Source organism: Musca vetustissima, unplaced genomic scaffold (assembly GCF_032173495.1).
Source record: "Musca vetustissima isolate MV318-11 ecotype Yass unplaced genomic scaffold, APGP_CSIRO_Mvet_v1 utg181342, whole genome shotgun sequence".
Taxonomy (NCBI): Eukaryota; Metazoa; Arthropoda; class Insecta; order Diptera; family Muscidae; genus Musca; species Musca vetustissima.
The window spans coordinates 1,245-9,910 of NW_026873484.1; the positions used below are offsets into that span (position 1 = coordinate 1,245).

The 8,666-nt window shown below is 24.7% G+C and overlaps 1 long non-coding RNA gene across 1 annotated transcript; it reads right to left on the reverse strand.

The window, feature by feature from the left end:
- Positions 1–3,991: 3,991 nt before the first annotated feature.
- On the reverse strand, positions 3,992–7,884 carry LOC133325559 (uncharacterized). The gene is made up of 2 exons (XR_009754165.1): positions 7,850–7,884; positions 3,992–4,101 (listed from the first exon to the last, which is right to left on the reverse strand). It is a non-coding gene; the product is annotated as an uncharacterized LOC133325559 (long non-coding RNA).
- Positions 7,885–8,666: the final 782 nt, after the last annotated feature.

An 8,666-nucleotide genomic window follows, 5' to 3' on the forward strand; every position in this document is an offset into this window, starting at 1 on the left:
AATCGTGTTATCGATATGAGTTTCTTTAGAAAAATATTGACATCAATTATAATTTCTATAGAAAAGTTTGTTATCCGTAATAAGTTTTGCAGAAAATTTTGTTATCGATAATAATTTTTACATAAATTGTTGTCGATCATAGTTTCTTTAGAACACCTTGTTATCGATAATAATTTCAATAAAAAATCTTTTTAGCGATAATAATTGCAATATAAAATCGTGTTATCGTTTCTGTAGACAATTTTGTTATAGATAATAATTTTTGCAAAAAAAATGTTATCGATGACAATTTCAATATAACATCTAGTTATCGATAAAAGTTTCTCTGTAAACTTATATTATTATTAATATTTTCGATAGGAAATCGTGTTATCGATAATATTTTCTATAGAAAATCATGTTATCGATAATAATTTCGATAGAAAATCATGTTATCGATAATATTTTCGATAGAAAATCTAGTTATCGATAATTTTTTTTTACGAAAATCATGTTATCGATAATAATTTCAATAGAAAAGTTTGTTATCGATAACAATTTCAATAGAAAAACTTGTTATCGATAATTTTTTTCTGTTATCGATTGAAATTTCTTCTATGCTGACGTATGAATTTTCTTTCCCCCTCTCTCCTAACCCAATACAGATCAAGTGTGAAAACATTTGGTGTGTGAGAAATCATAAAATACAAACTGCCACTGAAATTGCCACTTCATTGTGTCCCGCAAAAGGTCATTAAAATCAATTCATATAACATTTACTAATCGAAATGACTTATCTTGACCACATAAAATACAGACATTTATGGCCACTCAAGCGTAACCAAATAACATCGACATGGACTGCTTCTTAAGTTTCCAAAATAGAGAATTGATTTTAGGGTGGCAAGAAAAAAGAATATTGTATCCATAAATTTCGTGGGTATAACTCAATAATATTGGCAGTGGCTGCTGTCTTTGGGAGGAGGGGGCTGGTGTATTTGCCCGGCATATATTAACAATAAATATTTATAAGCAAAAGAAACTCCCACTACAAAAAATATGGCAAACATTGCAAAAATTATCTACTTCTTGGCCACCGGATATTATTTGCAGCAGTCACTGCTGCTTGTGCTGCACAGACAAAAAGAAGATATAAAACTCGGAGCATTTATTATTCATACGCTCTGTGGGCGGGTTGGTGTCTGTGTGTAATTTGGTGGAAAAGAAAGAGCAGTGAATAGAAACGGAAGGAAGACACACTAAAAGTTATGCGGGGTTGATTCAAAATAAACAAAGGCGGGACGTATTTCTATTTTGTTTCTTTTGTGTTGTGGCGGCTTTGTTTTGTGGTTAATGTTGCAAATATATGCATATAAATCGAGGATAACATATTTAGGACAATATGTGAACTGAACTTGATGATGGGGAGGGTAATAATAAAAACCACATATTTAAAGATTTTAATATAGAGAGAATAAACACCGTTTTTACTTAATTTGAAAACAATATTTTCGATAACAATAAGTTACTATGCAAATTTCCGGCCAAAAGGAAGATTTTGTACAGCAAATTTGATCGATAACAACATTTTCTATAGAAATTGTTTTCGATAACTCGATTTTCATAATAAATTATTATCGATAAAATGACTTTATGTAACAAATTTTATCGATAACATCATTTTTAAAAACAAGTGTTATCGATAACTGGATTTTCATAATAAATTATTATCGATAAAAAATTTTTTTGATGAAAATTTTTATCGATAACAGTATATTCAATACAAGTTTTTATTTTTTATAAAAAAAAAAATTACCGATAACGAGATTTTCTATAGTAATTATTTTCGATAACATGGATTTATCCAGAAAATATTATCGATAACAAGATTCTTTATCGAAATTATTATCGATAACAAATGTTCTAAAGAAATTATTATCGATATCAAATTTGCTATAGAAATTATTATCGATAACAAATTTTCTTTAATTTTTTTATCGATAACAATAATTTTCAATAAATATTTCTAACGATAAAAACATTTTCTATACAAATTAATATCGATAACAAGATTTTCTATAAATAATGTAATCGATAACAAGATTTTATATAGTAATTATTATCGATAACAAGATTTGCTATAGAAATTATTATCGATAATAGATTATCTATAGAAATTATTATCGATAACAAGATTTTCTACAGAAATTATTATCGATAACAAGAGTTTCTACAGAAATTATTTCCGATAATACGATTTTTTCTATAGAAAATATTATCGATTACAAGTTTTTATATCGAAAACATTATCGATAATAAGATTTTCTGTAGAATTTTTTTCTATATAAATTATTATCGATAACAAGACTTTCTATTGAAATTATTGTCGATAACAATATTTTGTATGGTAGTTTTTATCGATAATAAGATTTTCTATAGAAATTATGGTCGATAACTAGATTTTCTACAAATATTTCTACCGATAACAAGATTTTCTGTTAAAACTATTATCGATAACAAGATTTTTAATAGGCATTATTTTCGATAAAAAGTTTTTTTTTAGAAATTATTATTGATAGCATTATTTCCTATAGGAATCACTATAGCAAGATAACAATATTTTCTATAAAAATAGTTATCGATAACAAAATTTTCTATAAAAATGTTTACCAATAACAATACGATAATACGATTTTCTATAGAAATTATTATCGATAACAAGATTTACTATTAAATTTTTTATCGATAACATGATTATGTATAAAAATTATTATTGATATCTATAGAAATTAATATCGATAACACGATTTCCTATAGAAAATACCATCGATAACAAGATTTTCTATTAAAATAGTTATCGAGAACAAAATTTTCTATACAAATTAATATCGATAGCAAGATTTTCTATAGAAATTATTATCGATAACAAGAGTTTCTATAGAAAATATTTCCGATAATTCGATTTTTTATAGAAAATATTATCGATTACAAGTTTTTTTATCGAAAACATTATCGATAACAAGATTTTCTGTATAAATATTTTCCGATAACAAGATTTACTGTAGAAATTTTTTCCGATTGATAACAAGATTTTCTATAGAAAACAATATCGATAACAAGATTTCCTATAGAAAACATTACCGATAACAAGATTTTCTACAGAAAATATTATCGATTAAAAGATTTAGACCAGATTTTCTATATAAAATATTATCGATAACAAGATTTTCTACAAAAATTATTATCGATAATACAATTTTTTATAGAATATTTCATAGAATTTTCTATAGAAAATATTATCGATAACTAGGTGTTCTACCGAAAACATTATCTATAACATGATTTTCTATCGAAAATATTATCGATAACTAGATGTTGTTTTAAATTTATTATCAATAACAAGATTTTCTATAAAAATTATTATCGATAATACGATTTTTTATAGAATATTTTATAGAATTTTCTATAGAAAATATTATCGATAACAAGGTGTTCTACCAAAAAATGATCGATAACATGATTTTCTATCGAAAATATTATTGATAATAAAATTTTCTAAAGAAAATCTTATTGATAAAAAGATTTTCTACCGAAAATATTATCGATATTCCATAAAAAATATTATCGATTACAAGATTTTTCACAGAAAATATTTTCGATAACTAGATTTTCTGTCGACATTTTAATTGATAATACGATTTTCCACAAAAAATATTATCGATAACATGATTTGTAAAGAAATAATTTTCGATGACGATATTTTCTATTGAAGTACTTCTGATCGATAACAGCCTTCTCCATAGAAATTATTATCCATTAAAAGATTTTCTATAGAAATTATAATCGCTAACAATTTGTATAGAAATTCTTATTAATAATTTTTTCTCTATATTTTGAGATCATATCGATTAGTTATCGATTTCATTAAAATTAATATCGAATATGAAATTAAATATATTTATTAATTATTAAAAAACACTCACCCAATATTGCACGCAAATGTCCTTCGAGAGTCTGCAGGATCGTCTGTTTAATTTCGCTAACGCTCTTGCCCAGGAACTGTTCACTGGCGGTGCCCAGAAGTTCGTCAGCCTGATGATGAAAATAATAGACATTCATCATCTGCATGAACAAATCCGTTCATTCATTGTTCAGGGGGATTTTTGTTTTTGTATTTTTTTGGAGAATATAAAAGGAATTTTTATGGTTTTATTAATATGTGTTGTTGTTGTTGTGGGGTTTTTGTTGTCGTTGTCAGCAGCGTCAGCGAAATATATATTTTTATTTATTTATATATATAAATGTATATATGTACATTATGACAACAATTATTTGTTTATTTATATATATGTTTATATATCCATGTATATTTATATTTATTATGAAATACAGAGAGCGTTCGTTGGCAGCATTTATTTAATTCAGGATGAAACGGCAGAGAGAGAGGAGTAGTTACAGCAGAGAGCAGCACAACAGCCAAAAAGCGCAACACAAAAGATAACGGTACAACATCACACCCACACAGACATCAAGGTATCCATCAAACAAACAATGACGTTTGCATTTGTATCGGTTTTTTGTTTTTTGGGTTATGTTTTCAATTCAAACGGATACGGAAATGCATGGTTGTCAATAGAGTATAAGAAGAGGGGCGGGAAAGGAAAAGAAAAAGAAAACGAAAAAAACAACAACTTTAGTTTTTTTATTTAAAAATATTTTATTATACAAAAATTTATTATATTTTATAAAGGGTGATTTTTTTTAAATAACTTTTTTAGAATGATATTATCGAGATTAAGAAAATAGTTATCGATTAGAATTTTTTATAGACAAAAATTTCTAAACTATACTTTTTCGGTAAAAATTCTTCAGAAAATCATATTATCGATAAGAATTTAAATAAAAAATTTTGTTATCGATAAATTTGTTATTGTAGAAAATATCAATAATAATTGTTATCGAAACAGGAAATTATGTTATTGGTAAAAATAGATAACCGTTTTTTTTAGAAAATCTGGTTATCGATAGAAATTACTATAGAAAATCGTAATATCAACAATCTTTCTATAAAAAATCTTGTTATCGATAATATTTTCTGTGGAAAATCATGTTATCGATATGTTTATTTTATAGGAAATATTGTTATCGATTAAAATGACTATAAAAATGGATACGAAAATTATATTATTGAAAATACTTTCTGTACCAAAATGTTGTTATCGATAAAAATTTTTATAGAAAATCTGATAATCGATAAAAGTTAGAATAAATAAATTCTTATCAATAGAAAAATCGTATTACCGAAAATAATTTCTTTAGAAAATGTTGTTTTCGTTAAAAATTATTATAGACAATTTTGTTATCGATAAAAATTACAATAGAAACATCTTGTTATCGATAAATATTACTATCGAAAATGTAGTTTTGTAGATAGATAAATCGTATTATCAAAAATAACTTCTATAGAAATTGCAAGATTAGATTACAAATAACTACAATAGGAAATTTTGTTATCGATAGAAAAATTTTATTATCAAAAATAATATCTATAGAAAAATATTACAGAAATTAATTTTTATAGACAATCTTTATCGATAAGAATTTTTTTAGAAGTTTTTGTTATCGATAAAATTTACTATAGAAAATTTTCTAATCGATAAATATTATTATAGAAAATTTAGTTTATCGATAGAAAAATTGTATTATCGAAAAAAGTCTATAAAAATCTAGTTATCGATCAAAATTTTTATATAAAATCCGGTTATCGATAAAAATCTTCATAGAAAATCCAGTTATCGATAAGAAATTGTATAGAAGTTTTTGTTATCGATAAATATTACGACCGAACAATTAATTTTATCGATAGAAAAATTATATTATCGAAAAAAAAAATTTCAATAGAAAATCGTGTTATCGATAAAAAGTTTTATAGATTATCGATAAGAATTATTGCAGAAATTGTTGTTATAGATAATGTTTCTTTTTAGAAAATGTTGTTATCGATAGAAACATTTTATTATCGAAAATAAATTCTTGTTATCGATAAAATGTTTTATAGAAAAATTCGGTTATCGATAAAAATTACTACTAACATTTTTGTTATCGCTATATATAAAATATTCCTTTCGATAGAGATATTTAATTTTCTTTAAAAATATTACCTAAAATCAAGTCATTAATAAGAATTTTCATAAAAAATTGTTATCGATAGTAACTTTTGTCAAAAATCTTATAATCGATTAGCTTTTCAACAAAAAAATTTTGTTATCGAAGACAATTTCTATTTAAAATATTGTAATCGATAAGAATTTCAACAGAAAATTATCTTATCGATACGAATTTATGAGGCAATTTTTGTTATCGATATTAAAATTCGAACAAAATTGTTATCGATAATCTTGTTATCGATTAGATTTTCAATAGAAAATGTTGTTATCGTTCAGAATTTCTGTGGAAAATCTAGTTATCGATAAAATTATCGAAAATTTTGTTATCGATATGAATTTATAGGGAAATTTTTGTTATCCATAACTAAATCAATATAGTTTGTTATCGATGGTATTTTTTTTATCAAAAACCTTGTTATCGAGGGGAAGTTTTTTTATCGATCTTTAGAAAATATTGTTAACGATAAAAATTTCTGCAGCAAATACTGTTATCGGTATGAATATGTAGTGAAATTTTTGTTATCGATATTAAAATTCAATAAAAATCTTTTTATCATCTATGTTTAAAAATTATCGATACGAATTCCTGTAAAAAATGTTGTTATCGATAGTAATTTTTATCATTCATCTTGTTATCGATTAGAATTACAGCGAAAAATTTCATTATCGATCAAAATTTTTATGGAAAATCTAGTTATCGATAAGATATTATGTAGAAAATGATGTTATCGGTATGAATTTATAGGGAAATTTTTGTTATCGATAATAAAACCAATATATTTTGTTATCGTCTCAATTTGAAAGATTTTTTTGAGATTTTTTTGTATAAAATCGGAAAAAGTTACTTTGAAAAATCAACCCTTTTTAATAAAAAACGATATTTTAATACAATACATTATTTAATAAAAACGAATATTTTTACAAATCAATACAAGTTCTGAGTATTTTTTGAACATGTAGCACAGTGGTTTATATGATTATCTGTAAAAATATTCCTTTTTAATATACAGTCGAATAATATTTTTATTCGACTGTATATATACTTATATTACTATTAATATATATATAAATTTAAATATATGAGATGTGAAAAAAATTAAAAAAAAAATAATATTTTTTTTTGTTACTTAGACATGGAGAAAATGTACAACATTTAATGGCAACATATTTAGAAGTTAGGTGAAAACAATTGATTAATTTTTTAAAATAATAATAGAGTGAGAAAAAGTGGTGAAAAAAATTTCTTAAAAAAAATATTAAAATATATTCAACATACCTTTTATTTAGAAAAAACATATTCAAAAATCATATCATCAAATGGGGAACTCAAAACTACGGCAGTAAATACTCCAACAAAATAATGGAAAACAAATTACAGGATGATTATAAAAAAATAAAAAAAAAAAAATTATAGAAGAAAAAATAAATAAAAAAATTAGAATTTATAAAAAAATTAAAGTAAGGGTAGATGATGGAAATTCGAAAAATATATTTCTTTTACTTAAAAAAATTTATTTAATTTTATTTAATTTTGAAACTTCACTCATTACTTCATATGAGTATGCAAATTTTAAAACATTTTTCAAATCATGGAACTTGACTCTTGTGTCTTCCAAAATCTACTCTTCTTCCATTCAGTATGAATTCTTTGCGAGAGAATCAAAAAAATTTAACTTAAACATATCACAAACTGCAAATCATACCTCATCATCCATTTTTCCATATTTGCTAGACTGCAATCGAAAAAAGAGAATAGAAAAAAGAAATGAAGAAAAAAATATACAACAAATAATAAATAAAGGAGTTTTGTGTTTTTCTTCATTCCAGAAAAGAAATGGGAAAATAATTTACAATAGGCATGATCAAACAAAAATAAACGAACTACTATTTCTCTAATAAAAAGAAAACCAGTAAGGAAAGTAGTAAAGTCGGACGGGGCCGACTATATGATACCCTTCACCACTATGGATATATTAAACAGGACTATTAACATGAAATTGGATGAAATAAAATATGTGATATTTATCCAAATTTGAATCTACCTATATATCCCTAAGTTATATAAATCGACTTCAATCAAATATAAATAGGTTATCTGTTGGGCTATGTCTGTACTTCTAGAAAACGCAACTACGTAATTCTATGCTCAATTTTGTACGTTGTGCAAAATTTGATGTCAACCTGACTAGCATGAAGAGTTTGATGTCCAATTTACTTAAAATCGGGCGAAAATATATATGGAAGCTCTATCCAAATATATCGAAGGATATATAGGGACTTTGGTGCACCATTTACATGAAATCGGACGAAACTATATCTGAATCTGGGCCGATTTTCTCGAAACTGGGCACACATCATTCTAAGCTCAATTCAGTACGTTATGCCAAATTTCCTGCAAATCGAAAGATATATAGGGACTTTGGTGCGCCATTTACCAAAAATCGGCCGAAACTATATATGGGAGCTATATCTAAATCTGAACCGATTTTCACGAAACTTGGCACACATCTTTCGTGGCTC